The 25,530-nt window shown below is 37.5% G+C and overlaps 1 protein-coding gene and 1 long non-coding RNA gene across 5 annotated transcripts in view; one reads left to right on the forward strand and one right to left on the reverse strand.

Annotated features, from left to right (window-relative positions):
• Positions 1-56: 56 nt before the first annotated feature.
• LOC118680100 (uncharacterized) lies at positions 57-23,835 on the reverse strand. Its single transcript, XR_004975610.2, has 2 exons — positions 23,616-23,835; positions 57-829 (listed from the first exon to the last, which is right to left on the reverse strand). It is a non-coding gene; the product is annotated as an uncharacterized lncRNA (long non-coding RNA).
• The window catches only part of LOC106625610 (uncharacterized), a 73,149-nt gene continuing 48,054 nt past the window's right edge, over positions 436-25,530 (forward strand). The window contains exon 1 of one of the 4 annotated variants that reach the window (XM_070113113.1): positions 436-809. The gene's annotated coding sequence lies outside the window, so the exon portion shown is untranslated. The remainder of the gene's footprint in view (positions 810-25,530) is intronic. The other 3 variants (XM_070113114.1, XM_070113112.1, XM_070113111.1) reach the window with 3 other exon arrangements.

Genomic DNA, 25,530 nt, shown 5'->3' on the forward strand with positions numbered 1-25,530 from the left:
CGACGGTGTTGTCGACTACCACGGAATTATGTTATTTTAAATAAACACAAGTTGAGTTCCGTTCTTAAAACTGTTTTATTAAAATTACATTTCTCTTATTTATAACCTACTATTACTATCGCGGCTACTGCCATTGACGCTGCTTTTCTAAGTTTCTGCTGACACCTAAGCTTGTGTAAGGCATTGCGTTACATCCGCCGGTCACACGGTCGGTGGCTACTGCAAAGTGTTGAATTGCGGCTGTCGGTCATTCAGAACTCCAAACTGCATAGGTTGCAATTTTGGCAGCTCAAGAGACTGACTTAGTTAACTATTGTTAACTTATATATTACTTATTTATTTATTTTCTATTATTTTTCAAATGAATTTAGTTTACCTAATTTGTTAAGAAGAAAATAAGAAAACTCGAAATATTAAATATCTGAGTATGAAAAGCAATGCGTTCATTCTGGCATACCCTAGGTTTACTTCGCTTCGAAGTCAAATTATGAAATTTTAAGAAAACATTGTGTGTAAATAAGGCATAATTGATAACAATTAAAATCGTTACATTTCTTTATAATCGAATAGACAGAGGAACGATTTTGTATTTTTCATCAATTGATTCTAAAAATGACATCACAGACGGGTTGTTTGTTATCACCGTAAAGGGGCCATGTTTGTTATTATTACCAAAAATTTAGATTAGTGTATTCTGTCGTCGTATACTGATTGCTCCAAATTGGATATCGTTTGAAGTTAAGTTTATTCATATTTTAATTACTGTAATCCGAAATGTGCAAGTGTTTGGCAGGGAACGTAGCATGCTGGTGAGTTCATAAATTATTTCCTAAAATCAAAAAAACAAAAGTGATCAATACTTAGGAAATTTTAAACTTTAAATGCAAATATTTCAAAACCATAATTCAGCGGCAACTATACTTATATATATATATATGTAAATCCCTCGAATTCCGGGTTAAAATGGGTATGTACGGATAGAGGAAGTTCTCTAGATTAAGAATATATACATATATATATATATATACTTTACCGAATGTGAAGATTAAAATAAATAAATAAAATATTAACAAATAAGAGCCGGTTCGATTTTGTAGAACAATTATCACGGACTTTATCCGCCCAAAATAAATCTGCCTGAATTTTAGTTCATCTTTTGGTGAATTGTTTGCAATTTTGAAAATCGTGTCAGTTTAACACGCTGTCTTTTTATAGTAAAAGGATATATTGATAGGATAAATAAACAGATATCGTAAATTATGCAAGAAGAAATTCAACGTTTTTTTTTTGACCAACAACGAACCTGCAAACAAACTAATAAAATTATGTTTGTATTTGTACATGATTTAATATAAAAACATGTTTATATCAACTTTCGACTAATAATTTTTACTTAGTATGTGATGTGTACATAAACTTTGTATGGCTTGTGTTGTATACCTATTCCTAAAAGTGTTACCATGTGCTGTACTTATTTAAGCATTTTAACTTGTACTGTGACTTAATTTCATAAATTCCCTTCCACATGTGGTACTATCTGATGACGCCATTCGTCAGTGGAAAGAAGTTTTCGGGGAAAAAAATCTACACTATGCATATAGGTACATACGTATGTTCATTCACATATTGTACATTGACTTGTACTGTGACCTAATTTCATAAATTTCTTTTCGCCTACGATGACGCCATATCGTCACTGGAAAGAAGCTTTCGTGAAAACAGAACGGCTTTGAAATCACTAAAGTTTCTTAGGATTTCATCAAAGATAGTGACAGAATGCCTTGGTCCCTTAATAGATCTGACATCCTATTCCACGATATACCTGTAATGGTTTCAGGACATAGTGATATTTCTGGTAACTATGAAGCAAATGACCTAGCCAGAGCCGTCTAATTGGCATACATGTCAGCACCATATAATGACTGTCAAGAATTAGAAGAAGAAGAGACTATAGAACATGTTATATGCGCAAAGATTTATATAAGAATATAATGTTATTGTTGGGGTCTATTTTGGATAAGTAGGAGTTTAACCTGCTACAGTATCCGGAACGAAGTTGCGCTGTCGTCAGACTTTCACTCCGCCTACTTACCTATATACATATACATATGTATGTGTTTTGATATTTTATAAGATTCAAACGAATGTATATATTACATATGTAAGCCTATATGTTCAATTTTAGAAGTTATCATAAGCAGCATCCCAATGTAATATTTGCAGACAATCCAACGTATCTTATCGCTCTTTGGTGTTGATGTCGCAATTGTAACAATAGCCTTTGCTCGGGAGGCGGAGTAAGTTATATTACAGGCGCCAGTAGCAAACCTTCGCCGGCAGAGGCATAACAGCGTTGGGTGTAGAGTGGGTTAGATTTAGTATTTGGATATTTAGAATATTCAGTTAGGATATAACTCACAAAATATAAGCAGTATGACTTAAATAAAAATATGTAAAACAAATAATAGACCCCAACGTCGTACTCAACAAACCAAAAATCTAGTTAAGGGTGTTTTACTCTCAAGCAACATATGATTTGGTGACTAAAGTGCTTGTTCCATATAATAAAAATTATTAAATTAAATAAAGTTATTTTTAACTTACAATTTATTGCGATTAATACACAACAACAGCCGGTTCTACGTTGCCGGAAGTTATACAGCCAAGGGCTGTTATTTCGATGATCTTATTTACTATGTTATCACTAGAGCACCCCGTAGCAGCTGAGCTGCACTATGTATATCCTCCTGATCCTCCTGATTCGTGCTGACATTAAGTCAAATCTGGAGAAATTTTTCTGCAGGATTTGCGCCAAAAGGCTTGGTCCAAGCTCCACTTCTGTAAGGTTTAACATATGCAGTGGATGTTATGTGGCCCCATCGGAAGAGTGGTCTCACTACTGAAATCTGGGTAACCCGCCAACCTCGGGGAGTCTTATCTCCCGATAATTCTCCTTTTCTCTGTAATGAATACACTTGGGTTCGACCTTCACACATCATCTGAACCTAGCTAGTCACCAACATGGTTTCCGTAAAATCAACAGTATCATGGCCTAAACTAAACTCTTTGAGAGAACCAATCAAGTAGTATTAAACTTTTAAAAAGTTTTTGCCGCTGTAAATTACAAAGCTACTCTAAGGTATTCTTCAGCGGGATTACCTTCCCTCTGCCAAACTGTCATTTAAAGCAGAGTATGTTGGGCTGTCTGTTTAATTACTATATGCAGCGGTGTAAGTTCCAGCACCACTTCCAGGGCGGCTGTCGAGCACGTACGAATTGCACCCGACCCGTAGATGCAGGCAAGTCGTTGCAGCTTCGATAGTTGAATCCTACCGAAAACTGCGATGCTTTAGAAACCCAAGCCACCGCCCCATATGTAATAATCGGTCTCACGATCATGGTGCCTTGACTAAGGTCAGGTCCACATGCTGCTTCCACCGTAGAGTGGAATCCGGCATGAAGCCTAGATATTTCACCGTGTTAGCGATCTCCGACTCTCTGCCGTCAAGGGAGAGATTTCTGAGATCTGTCAGTGACCTTCGTCTCGTAAACGGAATGATTGTAGTTTTAGAGGGGATGATGTTTAAGCCAACCCCACTACACCACTCCTTTGCCAGACCCAATCCCCTTTGTACGACATCGCAGAGAGTGTCTACGAATTTACCCCTGGCTAAGATAACAATGTCATCCGCATATCCCTAACAGCGGATTCCATTGTTTGTTAGCAGCTCAAGTAGATCGTCCACAACTAGGCTCAATAGTAGGGGGGATAGCACTCCACCCTGTGGGCAACATCTTGTTGTGTCGAGACGAATTCGGGTATCACCTACTGTGGTTTCAGCTACCTTGGAGCGCAGTACGGCTTCTATCCATCTGCGTATCGGTGCTATCACACTCTTTTTCTGCTCTGTAAGAATGCTGCTTTGCATGTAGCGGTGGAGCCTTAAGCACCTTCGATCGTATTTCGTAATCAATGATCTTTTTCATACTCTTCAGTAAAAAGGAAGTTAGACTAAGCCTAAAATATTTCGCCAAAGAATAGTCTTTCCTTCCTACTTTGAGTGTAAAGATCACCTTTGCAGTGCGCCATTGTTCTGGGATATATGCCAGCGCTGACTACCGAGCTGAACCTGCAGAGGTTGAGCCTCCGTCAGGAATCCTTGACCTTGCTGTTTACCTGCTGCAGCATGCCTCCTTCAAAGTATACGCCATGGAAGGAAGCTGCATATCCAGATCCTCTGAATACATCCTCCATGAGCAGATCCTGGAGCACGGTAAGCTCTTTAGACCAAAGCGTCTCCGCCTATCTGCGCTGCCTCTCCACTGGGAGGATTTGGGGCTGAGTTGTTGTTGTTGTTGTAACGGTTACTTAGTCCCCGTTTGGGTGATAAATTCCAGATTCGTTGTCGTCGAGGTCATCTAACGGGAGGCCCCCGAGCTGTTTCGACGGGGTCGGACCATAGGGAGAAGGGTGTTAGATGAGCGGGGTTTGTTGGGCATGCAAAGAGGTGGTTAGTGTCATGCGGAGACTCATTGCACGCAGGACATGTGTTTGGTATGTCGGGGTCTATTCTGAATAAGTAGGAGTCTAACCTGCTACAATATCCAGAACGAAGTTGCGCGAGGGTCACTCTGGTTTCGCGAGGCAACTCGAGCTCTACGTCTGCTATGGGTTGTGGTTTGACTCGTTATACGGCATTCACTAAGAGGGAATCGGTGAAGGTCAGTGCCTGTCTGAAGTTCGTTGCGTCCGAAGTCCGGTCGGCGTACTGTCTAATGTCGTCGACGTAATCAAAGAAAGACCTCTTGATGTTCCTAAACGAAAACATCCCAGCAGAAACTGCTTGGAGAAGAGCTCGTTATGGTGTAGAAGTTAAATAGTAAAGAGGAGAGGACACCAGCCTGCGGAACCCCCTGTTTAATTCTTCTCAGTTTGGAGTTAGGAGGAGTTTGGAGGTAGTTCATGGTCCACCGCTTCAGCCCTGGAGGGAGCGTAGATTATTCGATGTCCTTAAGTAGCGTTGTGTGGTTGACTGTGTCGAAGGCTTTCGACAAGTCCAACGCTACGAGGATCGTCCTCTCGCAGGGTTGCTTCTGGTTTAGACCACCAACTATACGGGCGTTTAAGACGCTAAGTGCTGTGGTGGTGCTGTGCACTTTCCGGAAGCCATGCTGATGTTCTACTAGGCTAAGGTGGTGAGTGAACATCGGGAGCAACAAAACCTCAAGTGTCTTCACTACTAGGGAAAGGAGAGTTATCGGGCGATAAGACTCCCCTTTGTTGCTTCCGTCAGGGCCAATGGATTTGGACGATTTGGCCTTTTTGAAGGCACTCTGAACCTCCTCATCGGTGAAAGTAAGTGGTGCGCAGTCTTTTGGGATTTCGCGCAGCCGTCGGGTAACACATCGTTTGGCCTTGTCAGTCGAAGAGTGCAGTGTAAACTGCCGGCTAAAATAGCTCGCGCACTTCTTCGGGTCCGAGGAGGCATGGCCATCGAATTGAATTTCAATCCGATCATCATGTCTCCTTCGATTTGACAGGGCCTTGACAGTAGTCCAAAGCTTACTTACACCGGTGGAGAGGTTGCAGGACTTCAGGTGCTCTATCCATTTTGTCCGCTTATGATGGTTTACCAATTGCCGAATCTCCAAATTGAGATCCCTTATTCGGGGATCACAGGGATCGGCATGGCGTAAGGGGTCGCGCTCGTTTGCTAGTACAGCTGCATCGGCTGGGAAATTAGGGCGCAGTTCCGCGATTCTTCCAGCCGGTATGAAGCGAGCAGTAGCAGCAGCGATCACCTTACGGAATTGACGCTCGCCAACGATGACGTCCGTAGGAATGGGTAGTGCGGTGAAGGTGCTCTCGGTAAATTCTGTGAAGCCGACCCAGTTAGCTTTGTTAAAGTTAACAAAAGTGCGGTTGTCCACAGAAATAAAGTCGGGAGGTTTCTCGATCGAGATAATTATGGGCAGATGGTCTGATGCGAGAGTTATCATAGGTCGCCAGGTTATACCATTTATCAGACGACCGCTAGCGATGGTAATATCTGGCGAGCTATTACAAGTGCCCATAATTCTGGTGGGGGCTTCGTCATTCATTGTGCAGTCATGCTGTCTGTGTGAGCTCCTTAGGGCCGTTGAGGTCCTACCTTGGCCACTCGACTGGAGCGGCAGCGCAGTGCGCGAACATGGTGCAGGTTGCACAGCCGTTGAGGCAGATGTCGCATTATTGCGTTGACAGCATGAACAGGTCTTAAGATGGCTCCATCCATTGCATGTATTGCACTTAACCGAGAAGGAGTTTGGATGGAGCCTTTTAGCGCAAACGCAGCAGTAGAATTCCTCGGGGCGGAGAAGAACTCTTTGAGCCTTATGCAGCCTTGCAGCCTCTGGCGTTGAGGAGACGTTTTCACAGAACTTTCTGAAGCTCTTCTGCTTTGCTGACCTAAGCTCCTTGTTGTAAGCAGTTACGCCGCACCTGTAGTTCTCCCAGTCCCCGGTACGCTTAGCTCTGTTAAATGGCTTGCGTACCGTTTTACTTAGGTCTGAGAGCCTACTTGACCACCAGGGACAGCTGCGGTTCTTTGTGGTCGTCTTTAGGGGGCAGCTACTGTTATATGCCTCTATAATGGACTGATTTAGCGCAGACAATCTGCTATTCAGTCCAGAAGCAGTGGCACTGCCGTCCAGCTGCCCCCTCCTATTGAGATTTATTTCCAGAGTATCCCTAAAGGTGGACCAGTCCGTGTGTTTGGGGATACGCTTGGGAGGGAGTTGCCTGACCTCTACCCCTAGTGCGAATCTTATGATGCGGTGATCCGACATGGAGGGTTCCGGGGGTTACCTTATTATTCACCATTTTGAGGCCTCTGACCTCTCCCTTGTAGATCCATGGCTCCTGGATCAGTAGTATACCCAGACCATCCGCGGTGAACCTGCTCGCGATGACGGCCGAGGCCGACTTAGCGTGGTGCAGGTTTACCTGGGCAATTTCTGTTTGTGGACCCACTATAGGATCGGATCGCCGTCCTCCGCGTTGCCACCCGCTAGGTCCTTGAGTCCTTCGAGAACTCTTGCGTGGAGGGTTCTTGTTCGCCAGCCTTCTCCGTAGGGACCTTCACCATGGTTTCGGCAGTTGCCGCCTGCTCCGACGGTTTCGCTTTCGGTGGCCGTCTTAGGCTTAAATGGCCTTAGGACCACACTAAATCTATAATTCAGTCGGAAGCTCGCTCTCCTGACGAATTTATACGATTCGTCATCGATGCAGAGATTGAGCCTCCACCCTGAATGCTCGACCTTGCTGGTGACTACTCGCCAGGCCGATATGCTAAGGCCCTCGTTCTGATTTTGAATGAGCCCGAGAGCACACTCATATGGCTTACCTGGGCACCTGAGGAGGAACACCGTCATGCTATGCATGGGCTGTGGTTGCCTCCGGTCCCCTGTGCATTGTTGCCTCTCTGCCGCTTGGTGTTAGGCGGCTCCTGTGGCGTTAGCTGCCCACTCTTGCGCTTCGCGGCTTGAGTGGTCGAAGGCGCTGCCCTTTAGCAACACCGCCTTGCGGCCTGAGTTGCGTTAACTGGGCGTTGGCTTCGATTTCCGCTGCTCATTTTACTGCTAGACGCGGTATTGCCACCCATTGTTTCCTCTCACCCTGTTACGCGCCAACTTTTCGGCTTCCTCCTGAGTTTTTCCCTCCTGGAGGTGCCTGAGATATCATTTAAGGCTGGCACCGTTTATGCCTCTCCTCCTGGGATCGTCCTGCCCGCCTGGACTCCCATTTGGTGGTAGAGGGGGTAGTCTGCCTCCCCTCTTCCGCTTCCGTTTGGGTCCACCGCGCCAGAGCCCCATGACGTGGTAAGGTCACCGTTACTTCCCAATGCGGCCCAGTATTGGGAAGGCTCCGTTAGAATACAGCCAAATTTACCTCCTGGCTGCAAATCGTCCAATGGGCACGGGAGTCGCGTAACACCCTGTATTAGGAGGTGGCAGCTCTTGGTTGTCGCACGCATGCGGCTTCTGACAACCCGCGTAAGAGGTGCTAGGCAGCACTTCTCACCCTGGTTGTGAGATGCCGACAATGCCTTGCGACCTAAGCCCCTGCACCAAGGTAAGGTGCCTGGCATTCGCAGAGGCGTTAGTTGCTGTTGCGCTTCGCGGCTTGGAAGGGCGGAGGCTTTTGTGACATTCATCTGCTGTTGTTCTTGGGCAAGAAGTAAACTAATCATGAGCGGTATGCATTAAGAGCCAATTTCGCGCCCGAGAATACAGAAAATAATTAAACATTAAAATTAACACCATACCAAGTTCGAACGACCAGAGGATTAACACCTCCATGTGGTTCCCGTGGTATGAAAACAGTAATAGACAGTACAAACCTGGACAATCGCCCAATTTGACCGAAAATCAAAATTTAAAGAACAGATATGACGTCGATAGACAGAATAGGGTAGAACCAATGGCCGTTACCCCATTTTATCAAAAACGTCTTTTATATAAGAAAACAATATACACATAAAGATACATACGAAGAAAAAAACAAAAGGCCGCAAAAAGGTTATCACTTGACCAAATATCCATCGTGTAAATTTCTTGAAAGATGATGTTGAATACCCAATGAATCAGTGTACGAAGAAGAAGCCGAGCAAGCGGCGGATAGGATTGAAATTGATTAGCTCAATTTTTTAGGTAAAAGTCCCTCCTTCAATGAATCCAAGGGACAAAAGGAAGAAAATAACTCAAATTACTAATTGATACTGGGGCAACTAAGAGCTATAGCAGCCAATTCAAACCCTTTTTTTCTGTTAACTCAATTTACGTGGTTAGTCCTATCACTCATAAATGTAGAGTTAGCACATTCAGAGGGATCGCGGGGTTTTTTTTATATAACCCAATGATAATTGGTGGTGTAAATGGAGGTGGCTGCGACGACTGGCAGTGAGAATAGAAACCAAGTGTACTCAAGGTTTCACTCTTACCCACTGGGCATATCGGATTTTGTAAATACGGAGATTCAGAATCTTTTGGACTATAAGAACCCTATATGCGTGATTAAGAAATAAAAGTTTTGATAAAATTGGACAATAAATAAGCGATTTGTAACAGATTGTAGCAGTGATTAGTTTCGCAAACTAACTGAGAAAACCATCAGTAACAAATCTCCGATACTCAACACTTGAGCCAAAAACTGTGTTTCATCAAATTAGAACACGATAGAAGCAAAGTCGCGTTCTTCGGGAAAAACGGAAAGTATTAGCTTTGTTTTCTTGATTCTTTTTGCTTCCTTTGTAAAATATGTAGATAAGGTAACACTGATTATTTGTTAGAATGCAACTGTTTTGTTATTGTGTGAATAAAAGGAATTTAACAAAAGTTAAATATTGAATTAAAATTATTTTTGCACGATTTAATATAAAATAAATATGTAAAATTTAAAAATAACTATAAGAGAAAAATTCCTAGTTGAATTTTCGAACTTTAAATGCAAATATCTCGAAAACCATCAGTCATCGGCAACTAAATGGGGAACCTCCTCTATGTGCACATACCCATTTTAACTCCGAATACGGGGGATGCTATTCTAAAATTTTAGTTTTATGAAAATAAAAGTGAGTAACATATAAACAAAACAAAATATACGGATGAATCAAAAGTCAATTAGAAAAAGTCTGCGTACAAAGTTCTTAAAATTTAACTGGATGCCTGATATACCCAACGTTTTAAAATTTACGTTAAGAGTTTTGGCATGGAATAGAGAAGCTTAGAGGTTTCTGTCGAAGGGATGTGAGCCCATTCCTCGTGCAGCACATCCTTGAGCATATCCTTTGAGGTAATTGTGCGTTGGCGTATTTTACGTTCCAGTGAATCTTATTATCGCTATTTAGGATTAAAATCTGGTGATTATGGTGGCTGTTGTTGTTGTTGTAGCGGCAGTATTCTGCCGAGTTGACAGTCCTTGGCCGGATAAAAATCCGGGTCCGTTCCGGTTACGTAGACCCGACTGTCATGGGAACGAATCCGACTGATTCTGATGGTGTTTGAAGCTGTTTGGGAACGTTGTAGAGTAATTAACTATCTCTGCTGTATACTTTGGGTCGTTATCCTGTGGAAAATATGAGTCACTTCCAATTCTCCCGCTCTTTGCTTCAAATGTATTTTTAAGATATTAAGGTATGCATATTTAACTCTATAAATTCCATTTAGCCCACACTGTTACTGCCTATACACCTCAATATCATTGCTTATTTCCCACCGTTCTTCACCATATGCCTCAAGATTTCCTTATTGAGTGCCGTGCCTGGTTTTTTTTTTTGATTTTTTAATTTTGCGAATGGTGCCAATGCAGAGTAATTTCTTAAAATTTTTTGATCGATTTTGGATGCAGTAAATCGAAGGGTATGTTTATAATTTGTTTATGAATGTATGAAAGAATGTGTTCTTCCAACAAGTTGACTGATTTAAGGGTATGTTTTTCTTTTCGAAAAGTATAACTTTTTGTATTATTTCCTTTTCAAAGGGGCTTATTTCTTTTCTCTTTGGCGAGATTCGATATTCTAAATTTAATAACAAACTGAATTGAAAAAAATCATTTAAAACTGCCACTTTTACGAAAAAAAAAACTAACTTTCCATTTGGTTATTACGTAGGGAATTCTCATTTTACTATACTATGGGATTATGAAATAGACTAGTGATAAAGCACTTAATATCATTATGCTCTAGAATTTAGTATATAAAAGTTATTTTTTAACAAAAGAATATAAGATATAAGCGTTTACGCAGACTTTTTCTGGCGAGTGTATGTATTTATGTATACACACATTCATAATATTATCACTTAACAAATACAAATATCGGTATGCGAATTATCGGCAAATTCTCTTATGTTGGTATGGTGGTCTCATATTTTACTTAGAAGGAATTACTATGGAAGTGGTAGAACAATATTTAGAATATTTATATTTTCAAAGAAAATGTTATGACGGGAATTCCCTAGTCCACCAAAATGTATTGAATATCCGCTATTAATATTTTCAAGGCCAAATGTATGGCGGGAACTATTAAAAACACGTAATTTGTTTGTTCCAAATTTTTTTCTATTTATTACAAAACATTCGGATTCCCTCCCCACAACACAATATTGTGATGCTTTTTCGTCGCGTCAGTCCTTCGACACATTGACTTTTTGACAGGAAAACAAAAAACATTGGCTTCGGTCATTGGTTGACCGTGTCAACTGAGATTTGAAGCAATGAGTGAACAAATTAATAAAACGAATTGGTGTTAATTAAATCACGATTTATTATTTAACTTGCTACGCAAGTACAGCTGTATTCGCTGGGTGAGTTCTTACGGTTAATTAAGACATTACATTTTATATACAAATGCGAAATCATTTGGTATTTTAAGATGTTATATTACTTTTAACGAACTAAGTAAATAAATATAACAAATATACTTCATAATTCATCAAATATATATTAGTTTTATAACATACTAGAAGACACGACCACGCGCTGCTGTGGTTAAGGTGCATATTAAATTATATTATTCAGGGGTGTTGTAGAATCTGATAGTTGTCGGAATCAGTTCATTGAAACCGATAAAAAAATGTAGTAGGTGTCATGAATTCAGATATTATTGGTTTGATGTTCGAAACAGAAATTGTATCGGTTTTGGGTGTCACGGAAACCAATTTTATCGGTTTTGTTATCAAAAACAAAGCAAGAGGATTTTTGCTGACAGATTTGAAATGTAAGTTAAGAAAATAATTTATATTATTGTTACGATTTAGTTTATCGTTTTTTCTATAGGAGAAAACATAAGAATAAAACAAAAAATGTCATAATTATCGAGTTTATGGAAAAAATCAATATATTTTAAGAGAATTTACAAAACGTAACAAACATAATTTAACACCCAAATGCGTTTTTATTCAGTCGATAATGTGATATAAATCTGTAAAGTAAGCATGTATACAAACATACAAGTAAATGCAAGCCAAATTTCACATGCGACTCCCCTGGTGCATCAAGTGGACTACTGTGCTCTTTAATATATTCCTTTTATTTTTATACTCTCTCTTTTTCTATAGGTATATATAACCCTATATCTAACTCGATTAGTTTTAGGTGATACAAACAACCTTTAGGTGAACAAAACTATTACGATTTATTACTATTACTCTCTCGCAACCTGTTGCTGATCATTTATATATACATAACCCTATATCTAACTCGATTAGTTTTAGGTGATGCAAACAACCGTTAGGTGATACTCTGTAGCAACAGGTTGCAAGAGTATAATAGTTTTGTTCACCTAACGGTTGTTTGCATCACCTAAAACTAATCGAGTTAGATATAGAGTTATATATATATAATATAATTGATCAGGATGAAGAGACGAGTTGAAATCCGGGTGACTGTCTGTCCGTCTGTCCGTCCGTGCAAGCTCTAACTTGAGTAAAAATTGAGATATCTTTATGAAACTTGGTAGACATGTTTCTTGGTACCGTGAGACGGTTGGTATTGCAGATGGGCGTAATCGGACCACTACCACGCCCACAAAACGCCATTAATCAAAAACAAATAAATTGCCAAAACTAAGCTCCGCAATAAGATACAAGACTGTTATTTGGTACACAGGATCACGTTAGGGAGGGGCATCTGCAGCTAAATTTTTTTTGAACGGTGTGAAAATAGTTGAAATCGGGTGGCAACTCCGCCCACTCCCCATATAACGGTACTGTTAAAAACTACTAAAAGCGCGATAAATCAAGCACTAAACACGCCAGAGACATTAAATTTTATCTCTGGGATGGTATGATGACTTTATAGGAACCGCGTTCAAAATTAGACAGTGGGCGTGGCACAGCCCACTTTTAGGTGAAAACCCATATCTTGAGATCTGCTTAACCGATTTCAACCAAATTCGGTGCATATCGTTCTTTTCATGTTTCTATGTCATAGTGCGAAAATGGGCGAAATCGGACTACAACCACGCCTACTTCCCATATAACACCATTTTAAATTCCATCTGATTCTTTCACTTTCCACTATGCAAATCAGGCAACAATGACTGTATCGGGATAAAACTTTGCGTGAATAATGCGATTAAAGTATGCCACCTTGTGGCCAAAAATTGTCTAAATCGAACCAAAACTGTTTAAGCCCCTAAGTACTAAATATGTGGACCCCAGTGCCTATAGTTGACCTTCTACCGAAAATATCAGTCAAACCACAAAGAAATCTCAAACGAGTATACTATTTGACTTTGCGAGAGTATAACATGTTCGGTTACATCCGAACTTAGCCCTTCCTTACTTGTTTTCGTTGCTTTTTTTCTTCCAATAAAATAAAAGCTAAAATAGCGGAACTCATTGTAAACTTTCGTAGACTTCATTCAGCATTTCAAATGTATAAAACGCTTCCTAATTTACTCATTTGAAAATTTTGTCACATTAGTAGACAGCTGATTCAAATATTGGTTTTGCATATGTTCGAAAATACGCAAATCAAATCAGATTCTGTGACATCATTCAAAATCAGAATTGGTTTGCAATTCTGACAACTACGCAAATTGAATTCCACAACACCCCTGATTATAAACTATTCAATATAGTAAATGGTATTTACGAATAAAGACGAAAACGTTATAGGCGGTACAGTACTATTGGAATACGTGACAATAGGTCCATTTTTCCAGTCACAATGGTTGCTGCAATAAAATTTCCTGTAATCTCTTTGATTATTAAACGTGTACTATTGCATATTCGAGTTGCATTCAAATTACTCTAAAGAGTAATAGGTGAACCGAGGATTATGTGTGTATATTTAGTGTATTTAGAAACACAATTTGACAATTTTTAAATTAAATTTTCATTTCTATCAACAAAATTAACGATTGATTTAAAATACATCAGATCACCTAGCAACAACTGTTGTATCTAGACATACATTTCGTCAACATTTACATTCGTGGCCGCTATTTTAGCCCAATTATTGAGCCTGTTATGATCCAAGTAATTAATTTTTATTTCCAGGAATATACTCTTAATTAATACATTTTTAATGCAATGAGGATTTGGTTGCATTTCTATTATATCATTCGCATTTTCTAGCAGTTGTTCGGAATACAACATATAACAGTAGTAATTTCATCGTTACCATTTAAGTCTTGCATTGTTCTTTGCAATGCTTCGAGAGTATGTGTGAGCCATTATGCACTCATCTACGTGAACCAGAACTTTTTCTCAACACTGGAATTATTCCAGTAATTTTTTATGTTACACGAGTTTGAGATATATGTATACATAAAAACCTTCAATTCTAGCATAATATTATTTAACAGAAATTATATACTAAAATGTGATAATAAATTTACTAAACCAATTTTAAGAGCGACTATTATATTATTAAACATATGTGAAAATGTAACATTCTCAATTTTCAACTGTGATATTTTTTCTACTTCTTGTGCTGTTCTGATTTTACTTCCAAAGTTTACTTTCTCTAAAAGTTATTTTGTGTATTTTTGTATTCACAATTATTAAAAATACAGATATAATCAAATTGGATAGTGATAATGAATATTTGAAAGACCGTGCTTGATATGATTGATATGTTCTTTAATATTGTAAAACATACTTTTGTTCTATGTATCACCAATAGTTTCCGCAGCGCATACGAGGAAAGATGATTTAGGACACTTTTTTTGAACCTTGGGCTACGTTACTTAAGTTTTAGTAGGGATCCCTATCCTTTTCTATCAGTAAATATAGTCTATGTTACTCAAGGTAAATGTTACTTTCCAATGGTGAAAAGATTTTTAAGTTTATTCATTACAAACATACACACAAATCTTTCCACTTTATAATCTGAATTCATCACATTAATTTAAATTTATAAAAAAACTGGGATGAAAAATAAAAGAAAAATATGTATATGCTGAATACATAATATAGGTTGGTTGAAAAGTTTCTGCGCTCGAAATGAAAAAGTAATGTTTTTGGTACGAAATTTATTTTTTTATTCAGTATATTCTCCCTTAACTTTAATACCGTTATTTCAACCGGCTGTAATAGCTTCTTCACTCGACAAAAAACGCTTTCCACGAAGGAATTGTTTTAGGTTTCTGAAGTGGTAGTAGTCGCTGGGAGCCAAATCTGGTGAATACGATGGATGCTAAAGTAATTCGTACCTTAATTCGTTAAAGCTCTGTGAGCAGGTGCATTGTCTTGATGAAAAATGATTTTTTTTGTGCTGCAAAGCGTGGTTTTTTCTCACGAACTTTTTCATCCAGCTAATCCAAAAGGCTGCAATAATATTCATAGTTGATTGTTTTACCTTTCTGCAAATAATCAATCGACAAAATTCCTTTTGCATCCTAAAAACTGATGCCATAACCTTCTTTGCTGCTCGTTGTGAACTGAACAACCAGTTTCAGTCCACTGTTGAGAAATTTGTTTTCGATTCAGTTTTTGTTGAATTGTTAACGGGCGCGGCACTAACCTACCAAACAGCTTTTTCATATGTAATTCTCCATTTAAACTATCAAGTACTCGTTCGTCTGAAATGCCTATGGCAATAGTAATTTCATGCTTAGTTAAACTTGGATATTCACTAACAATATTATGAACTTGCTCAATGCTTTCTTGTGTGGTTGCGGTTTTTGGTCGTTCTTCGCGTGGATTGTCTTCAAGCCTAGTTTAAGTTCACCAGCCCAAAATTCAAGTGTGCGTTTTGAAGGTGAGGACTCCTTATACGCTTCTAACAATTGTTCATAAATTTTCTTTGATTTAAACATTTCAAAACAAAGAATCTAATCACTGCGCGATATTCAGTTTTTTCCTTTTTAAAAAATACTCTGACATATCAACGTCAAATGGTTTGTAAACAAAGAATTAATTGACAGAATGGCTTGTAACTTTGCATGTGTTCTCACGACAGATATAACTTGCGAAAAAAAATCGGAGCTAATAGTGCTATTTCTTGGTGAGACCAACCAGTATATTTGATTTTGGCGTAATTATCGACACTTGAAAATTGAATGTGAAATGCCGACAGCTAAACGCAATTCTGTACTTTTGTGACTTCATAATGGTGTCAATTACATGATCTATTTAAAGAAATATGTGTATCAAAATATTTTTAAATTATTACTAATAACTCATAACAAAATAATTAATTAACATAAAATAATTTAAAAAATAATAAATAATAAATAAAAGTTCAATAGAAGGGAATATATTTCATATGACATATCAAAGAATTTCTTTTCGATATTACCGAGTTGGCGTACAAATTAAATTATTGCCTTGTATTATTTAAATTATGCTATGCTGAGCCGTAGAATAAAACTATTGATATTGTTCATTATCGAAACTGGCTGAAGTGCTCCGTCTTTCTTTCAAATTATAACTGAACTTATTGATAACTTAGTTTAAGGTACCCTTTCTAAAATTGGATTTCGCAATTATATCATAGCTATGCTGGGTTTGCTGGCTAGTGTAGTATTACCAAAAGTGAAGTCTAATTTTGGTTAACATGGTAGCACATAAAATAATTTTTTCATTCTTGGCTTGTTTCCGCGCGTTGCGGTTGGTTTCAAATTTTTGGAATAAAATACAAATTAAATTTCTATTTTTGAAACTTTAGTTAGGTGTTAGATGGAATGTTACGGAAATATTTACAATTAGGTAAGAATTTCTAATATTTTGAAATGCCGGCTGCACATAACCCCTCTTATTCATACAGAATCAGAATTTTTGACTCAACCTAAACGTATTATAAGTACAAGTTTCTTGATCTCATATAACATTGAGTAAGTGTATAAAAAATATGACTTTTGACCTGATGAGTTATAGCTCTCAGTGCAGTTTATATAGTAACATAAAAAATTTTTTATGTTCCCTTATTAATTAATATTATTTAAATAGTCAATATTTATTTATCGTTTTTGATTTTATTTTTAAATCAAGTTTTTTACTTTTTTACTAATTTTAATGAATCGATCAGGTTTGTTAGCTTAATTGCAAATTAGTTGGTTAGCATTTTTTTGTTTTTTTTGTCATGTAAAATATAGAACATTTACGAGGGCTGCTATATAGCTGGCTGGCCTAGGCAACACTAAGTGTTGCCAGGTGCAATCTGACATTTCCATTGGAAAGTTTGACATTTTTTAGCATAACATCACTCAGAACGTTTTGTCATTTAATCGTGAATTGTTTTATTTACAGGGAATTAAAAAATTCATCTCGGCCATAAAATGGAATTAACTCGTAAACATTTTCGTGCGATCATTTTTCACAACTTTCGACGTGGATTATCACGACAAGAGTGCATCGATTAACTAAAATCTTTGTATGGCTATGAAGCACCATCCTATAGCACTGTGAAAAACTGGTACAACGAATTCAATCGTGGCCGACGCTCGCTCAAAGACGTATTCCGTGAAGGTCGTCCAAAAACAGCCGTTGTGCCAAAAAACATCGATGCCGTACGTGAACTGATAATGCAAGACCGTCATGTAACATACCTTCAGATAGAGGCATGCCTATGCATTTTTCCCAACAGCATACATTCGATATTGCATGAACACCTGGCCGTAAAAAAGGTTTGTTCTCGTTGTATCCCGCACAATTTGACAATCGCTCAAAAAAAGGCTCGTGTGGATTGGTGTAAAGAAATGCTGAAAAAATACGATCGCGGTGCTTCAAAAGACGTTTATAAGATCGTCACAGACGAATCATGGATCTATGCGTATGAGCCCTAAACAAAACAGCAATCGACCGAAAAAAAAACCATTTTCGTTGATAAATATTCGTATTTTCATTATTAGGCCAGAAATATATATAGCAGCTCTCGTATATAATGTTGCCGTATAATTAGGCAACATTATCATCGAGGAAAGAAAACGCTATGAATAAAAATATGTTTGAAATTCTTATATACGTATGTATGTATTTTAAAACTTCGAGAACTGAAGGAGGGAATGTAGGATCATCTTTCTCTTTCTTCTCAAGATCAGCACCATCCAAAATATATCCAATAAACATAAGTATATTTTCAATTGCTTTGCTCAGATGCAACCTGCTGCGAAATATGTACACGCACACTTTGTACAATAGCAAGGAACATTAAGCTACCAACGAAAAAGAGTTATTTACTATTGTTTGGGCATTGAAAGCTGATTTACCAACCACGAAAAGAAAGAAATGTCGCGGATGCGTTGCATAGATATTACATTAACGCTTTGGACCTAATGAATGTTGAAAGAATTTACAGCAAACAGTCAGTAACTAACACAATTGAAAGAAAACTTTGTTCTTAGACTAGACACCTAATTATGTGGTAAATTTAGATACACAGAAAAACTTGTTACTGATATATTGCACACAGATGAATAACAGCAAATGACTGTACACTGTAACGAAAAGCATTATATGTAGTATGTGGGAGCTGGGGTTATTCGCGGACCGATTTCACATATGACCACTATTAAACTATAATATTATATATCCAATACTATACATTATTTTAAATTTGCTAAGATACTTATATTACATATTGACAGATATATAAGTTATAAAGCTAGCTAGTGCTAAAAGTTAGGCATATGCCTAGGACCGAAGTAAGTAGACTTGGTTGGGGGCAAATTCTGCCCATCTACATTGTCCTCTTATGGCACCAAGGAATACGTGGGCCAAGATATATTGATTTTTACTCCAATCCAACTCGTCTCGTCATCATGATAATTTATATTTATATGTATATACAACTCTATCTAACGCCAATTCCGCTGTTTCTACCTCTAACGCTACAGCTATTAAATCAACAATTTAGAGGGCTACTATAAGAGCGCCTCATCTAATAATAAGTTCCGATCGACACTTAATCATGAGATTTAGGCTGTTGGGTAGATTATCTCACTAATCTACTGGATTTAGTAAGATTTCGCCATACAAAAATTACACTTATTAATCTCCTCACTGAGCAGATTTGAAGCTAATCTACTCGATAATCTCCCTGTGCGACTCTGATTTAACACCAACTGTTTGTCAGTATGGAATCACATTATCACAGTTGATTTAAAGACTACAAAGTGAAAAAAAATTAGAAACCAACATAAGTTAAAAGCAGTATCTAAGGCAAGCTGTGTCATATATCTTTTACCACGGGTGGGGAAAATAAATGAAAGACAAGTCTTCTATGAGAAATATTTCATTATAATTTTATTTAAAATTTGCTTGTCCTTATATACTATATATTATATTTTTCAAACTATCTTAAGTAACTAAATATAAATGTATATGTGTATGTCCGTATGTATGTAGCACATTGTTTATGCTGCATGGTGTGGGGTTGTTTTGCAAGTGCACATGTGCATTTGTAATCAATTGCCTAAATGTATATCTTAGGTCAACAAGTTATCATATGAATACATCTTAATCTAAGGAAATATTTATAAATATAAATAATATTGTATTTTTAATTGTTGAGTGCATGCGTATAAAACAAAGTCGCTTTCTCTGTCCCTATATCCCTATATATGCTTAAGTCTTTAAAGCTACGCAACGGATTTTGATGCGGTTTTTTTTTAATAGATAGAGTGATTCGAGAGTAATGTTTATATATATAATAACATCCATTAAATATTGTAGAAATACTGTTTTTTTTTTGAGGTTTCTAATGTGATGTGGTAAATAATTACATTTTTTCCGCTTACATTGCAAACGCAGGCTGAACCCTACGAGATTTATCAAAATAATGTATTAAGTATTGTACACATTGAAAAGGTCTACAGAAAACTCCGATGGTATATGTCTATCTCTTATGGATATCCCACAATAACATTTTTTTGTCATTTACTTTTTACGACAAATAATGGCTAATTTTTGAAGCGATTTTAATCAATACAGCAGTAATCCATATCCAATTAAATATCTTAAATACATTGTTAATTTAATACATAATAGCACTATATGGCCATATGATTTAAATGAATATTTTCGAAGATATTACAGATTTAAAAAATGCGGGATGTAGCGTTGGCGGCGGTACCTGCCGGTCGGGGCGGCGGGAGCGTACCTATAAATAGCGCGTCGGAGGCCGCGGTTCTCTTTATAGCACTTTTAATTTAGCAGCGATCGGACGCTTTTATTATCAGAGCTCTCTAGCGAGGAAAATAACAATACTTAGTAAAATCGTAGTTTAAGTTGAGGTATTTCAGTTAAAAAAAAGAACTGAACAGAATAGGTGTCTTTTGTTTTTTATGATTGTGCATACGTTATATACATTTAGAACAGTAAATTTTGTACAGAAATTATAAAGTCATGTCTGGAAGACGTTGTCGTTCGAACAAAGGTCGTAGTACAGTGAATGCCAGAAGAGTACGTTTAGCAAAAGATGAAGAATCGTCAATGGAACGTCAGGCTCGGGATAGAAATAGAGCTGAGAGAGAGAGAGAGAGTATTCAGTAGAGCGTGAGGTTCGCCGCAGCCGGGATAGGGATCGAATACATAGAGCCAGAGAATCATCAGCACGAGTTACTAATTAATGGGTAAATAAAGAAAATTCTGCTATGAATTACGATCCTTGGATTTCTTACAAGGACGATCGTATAGTATCAAATAGGTACTATGTCAGTAGTGTGTGAACATTGCTTGGCATTGATATTCAAGGACGAATCGAAAGGCATGTGTTGCTACAAGGAAAAGTGAAATTAGAAGAAATTCTCCCCCCACCTGAACCACTTCACTCTTCTTTTGGGTGATCATCAGAAATCCAAACAATTCACGCGCAATATACGTCGTTATAATAACGCATTTCAAATAAGCAAGTTGTTGAGCGTTGGTTCATGACTACATTTAAAATTCAAGGGCAACTGTACCTTTTCGTTCAAGTGAATTTCCGAAGTCGTTCCAAACTCAAACAAGTACTAGCGATGACAGATATCCCAAATATCATCGACGATCGCCAGAACAGGGTGGGCAAAATGCTACCGTCCGAAACCATGATATTAATAACCGATGGATCGTTGCCTATAATCCGCTCCTTTTGAAAATGTTTGATGCCCACAAGTCAATTCAATATGTTACTAAGTACGATAATAAAGGAAGTGATCAAGCCACTTACAGCATACAACCACCAAATGAAGTATAACAAGTAAGGAAGGGCTAAGTTCGGATGTAACCGAACATTTTATACTCTCGCAAAGTCAAATGGTATACTCGTTTGAGATTTCTTTGTGGATTGACTGATATTTTCGTTAGAAGGTCAACTATAGGCACTGGGGTCCACATATTTAGTACTTAGGGGCTTGAACAGTTTTGGTTCTATTTAGACAATTTTTGGCCACAAGGTGGCATACTTTAATCGCATTATTCACGCAAAGTTTTATCCCGATACAGTCATTGTTGCCTGATTTGCATAGTGGAAAGTGAAAGAATCAAATGGAATTTAAAATGGTGTTATATGGGAAGTAGGCGTGGTTGTAGTCCGATTTCGTCCATTTTCGCCCTATGACATAGAAACATGAAAAGAACGTTATGCACAGAATTTGGTTGAAATCGGTTAAGCAGATCTCAAGATATGGGTTTTCACCTAAAAGTGGGCTGTGCCACGCCCATTGTCTAATTTTCAACGCGGCTCCTACAAAGTCATCTCATACCATCCCAGAGATAAAATTTAATGTCTCTGGCGTGTTTAGTGCATTTATCGCGCTTTTAATAGTTTTTAACAGTACCGTTATATGGGGAGTGGGCGGAGTTGCCACCCGATTTCAACTATTTCCACACCGTCAATAGAAGTGCTAAAAACATTTGCTTCCAGTGAATTTTGTTATTAAAGGATTAGCGTTTTAGGAGATATGATAATTAAACCTATTAGAGGCGGGACCACGCCCACTTAAAAACAATTTTTTTTAACTGCAGATACCCCTCCCTAATGTGATCCTGTATACCAAATAACAACCGTCTTACGGTATCAAGAAACATGTGTACCCAGTTTCATAAAGATATCTCAATTTTTACTCAAGTTACAGCTTGCACAGACGGACGGACGGACAGACAGTCACCCGGATTTCAACTCGTCTCTTCATCCTAATCATTTATATATATATAACCCTATATCTAACTCGATTAGTTTTAAGTGATACAAACAACCGTTAGGTGAACAAAACTATTATACTCTGTAGCAATAAGTTGCGAGAGTATAAAAATATCAGTCTGGACGTTACACTGCCTGTACAAGGTGTTGTTAACAATACTTATCAAGCAGCATGCAAAGCTATGGGGCTTTTGGAAGATGATTTTCACTGGGAAAACACATTAGCAGAAGCAGCTATTTGTAGTTCAGCTACATCATTAAGATATTTATTTGCCGTTATCTTGTAGTATCGTTTTGTCAAGTAACTGATTCTATGGAATAAATTTCAAGAAAATATGGCCAGTGATATTCTGATTTGGCGACAGCGAGATTTAAACTCAGATGATGTACAATATGATCAAAACATATATGACGAAGCATTATCGATCAAGGATGCCATCTAATACTACTAACTCAGATTTAACTAACAGTGCCGAATACACAAGAGAAACATCATACGACACTTTTACAAAATATAGCTCAAGATGAGCCACGATTAAACATCGATCAGAAAAAAGTATTCACTGCATTACTATCAACAATTGATAACAATGAAAGGAAATAGTTTTTCCTTGATGCAGGAGGCATACGAAAAAACATTTTTAATCTATCTACTCTTAAAAAAAGTGAGATCTACCTGAAAAATTGCGTTAGCTGTTGCGTCATCCGGCATTGCCGCTACGCTTTTGGAAGGAGGCCGAACCGCACACTCTACATTCAAGATCTCGCTGAAAATCGTCACCGATGAAAATAACAGCGTCTGTAGTGTTTCTAAACAAAGCAATACAGGAAAATTGATGCGATTTGCGCAACAAAAATTCACCTATGGGTGAATCTGCAATTATGTTCTCAGGAGATTTCCGTCAAATCCTACCAGTTGTGACTGGAGGAACAGGGGCTGACGAAATAAATGCTGTCCTAAAAAGACCCAACCTTTGGCCATATGTCAATAAATTAGAGCTTAAAACTAATATGAGTGTTTCGTTATCTTCACGTGAGAACTAGCTATTTTCAGAGATGCTGGAAAGTTAATACAAAGGGAGGGAAGGATTAACCTAGGATACCTTTGTGTTTTGATAGACAACATCCAAGAGTTAGTCAACAATGTCTATGCTGACATTGATAACATAAGTTAAAAGACAATATCTTGGACTAAAAAAAGAGCGATTCTGTCACCAACTAATGAACAAATAGACAAGGTAAATAACTTGATTCTTTCAAAGCTTGAAGCGCTGACGAAAACATACTATTCGGTCGATACTGTTCTCGATTTGGAAGAAGCTATTCATTTTCCTACAGAATTTCTAAACTTTTTGAACCCGTCTGGACTTCCTCCTCACAAAATGGTGTTGAAAGTAGGTTGTCCTGTTATTTTATTAAGAAACCTGAATCAACCTTAACTTTGCAATTGCTCGCGTTTGCTGGTAAAATTACTGAAAACTTTCATAATAGAGTGCACAATACTCACAGGATGTGGTACCGAAGAAGATGTATTTATTCCCCGAATCCCTCTGATACCATCGGATTTACTCTTTCAATTTAAACGTTTACAGTTCCGGTAAAGACATGTTTTGCAACGACCATTAATAAATCGCAGGGCCACATCTTCAACGTTGCAGGCTTAGATTTGAGCGTTGACTGTTTTTCACATGGTCAACTGTATGTCGCCCTTTCAAGAGTAAACTCTAGATAAAACATGTTTGTACTGCCTAATGACACGAAAGATGTGAACGTTGTATATAAAGACATTCAGTTATATACTAATTGTTGTAAATAAATAGGTAAAAATTTAAAAAGTACTTGTATATAAGTAAAAATGTGTATGAATTTAGATATTCCAAGGATATCAGGAAATCTTCAGGATATAGGGAAAGGGTAATTGTTTTACTCCAAATTTAACGATGCGGGCCACGGGCAGTAATGAATATATCAAAACTACTGGATAAATTTTAATAATTTTTTCAGATAGTGACATACTCTATGTATTTTATACCCGTGCGAAGCCGGAGCGGGCCGCTATATTTTTATATACAACGTTCACAGGTTTTCTGTGGCGTATCAGCATTGCACCGTGCGAAGCCAGGATGGGTCTCTTGTGATGGATACACGACGTCGTTTAACTTCGCGCTCAATTTCCGGACCTCTTTTTGATAATGGATTGCAAAAAGTATACACGTGATATTTGGAAATTTTTTATTTCATTAATTAATTTATAAACTTGGATGTAAACAAAATAACAATTTTTTCCAAACTCTGCTCTTGCTTTCCTCACAATAATACAAGAATTATTCCCTCAATTTACTGTCAGCTTATATTAACAATTATTTTTCACTCTTTAGTTTGATGAATCTGAGGATCTGCTTAACCGACTTTAAAAACGTATTTTCTAGTTTTTAATATTATTTATTTTTCAATTTTTAGTTTAATGTGCTTTTTATAACGCTTTTATTAGCTTCACTTGTATGTGTGTAGGTGGGACTGTAACAAAACAATCAACAGTTTGATATAACACATGATTTTAAATTACATTAAACTAAAAAGTGAAAAATAATTATTAATTCTCACAAAACTACCACCGAAAAAAGTAAACAGGTAAATCTAATAAAAGCTTTATAAAAAAATAGATTTTTTCGAACTATGTAAAAACGAGTTTCTATGGTAGAAGACTCCCTTAAAGCGAAGTTTTTAAATATGACCACAAAATCGAATTAAATAACCAAAGGTTGACTTATATATGACAACATCTCGAGAATTTGTGTTCTTTTCACAAATAAGTCACGTAAGCAGAGTACAAGCAATAAAAACTGTAAAGTAATTAATAAGGAATAAAATAGAAGAAAATCACGAACAGTCCGATCTCAAGCAGTTGATTGGTTTAGTGCACAGTCGGCTATATTCTGGTAATGCTAATGATAAACACACCAAATATTGACTATGCTATTCTGTGGATCTAGGCTATGTTTTATGTATTTCTAAATGTTTACTTAAATTTATGTATACAGAAAATGTTTATACTATCGCAACATGTTGCTACAGAGTAGAATAGTTTTGTTCACCTAACGGTTGTTTGTATCACCTAAAACTAATTGAGTTAGATATAGGGTTATGTATATATAAATGATTAAGATGAAGAGACGAGTTGAAATCCGGGTGACTGTCTATCCGTCCGTCTGTGCAAGCTGTAACTTTAGTAAAAATTGAGATATATTTATGAAACTGGGTACACATGTTTCTTGATACCTTAAGACGGTTTTCATTAATCCAAAACAAATAAATTGTCATAACTAAGCTCCACAATAAGATACAAGGCTGGTATTTGGCACACAGGATCGCATTAGGGTGGGGACCTAATAGGTTTAATGTGCATATCTCCTAAACTGTTA

The sequence above is a fragment of the Bactrocera oleae genome, chromosome 2 (genome assembly GCF_042242935.1).
Source record: "Bactrocera oleae isolate idBacOlea1 chromosome 2, idBacOlea1, whole genome shotgun sequence".
NCBI classification, from domain to species: Eukaryota; Metazoa; Arthropoda; class Insecta; order Diptera; family Tephritidae; genus Bactrocera; species Bactrocera oleae.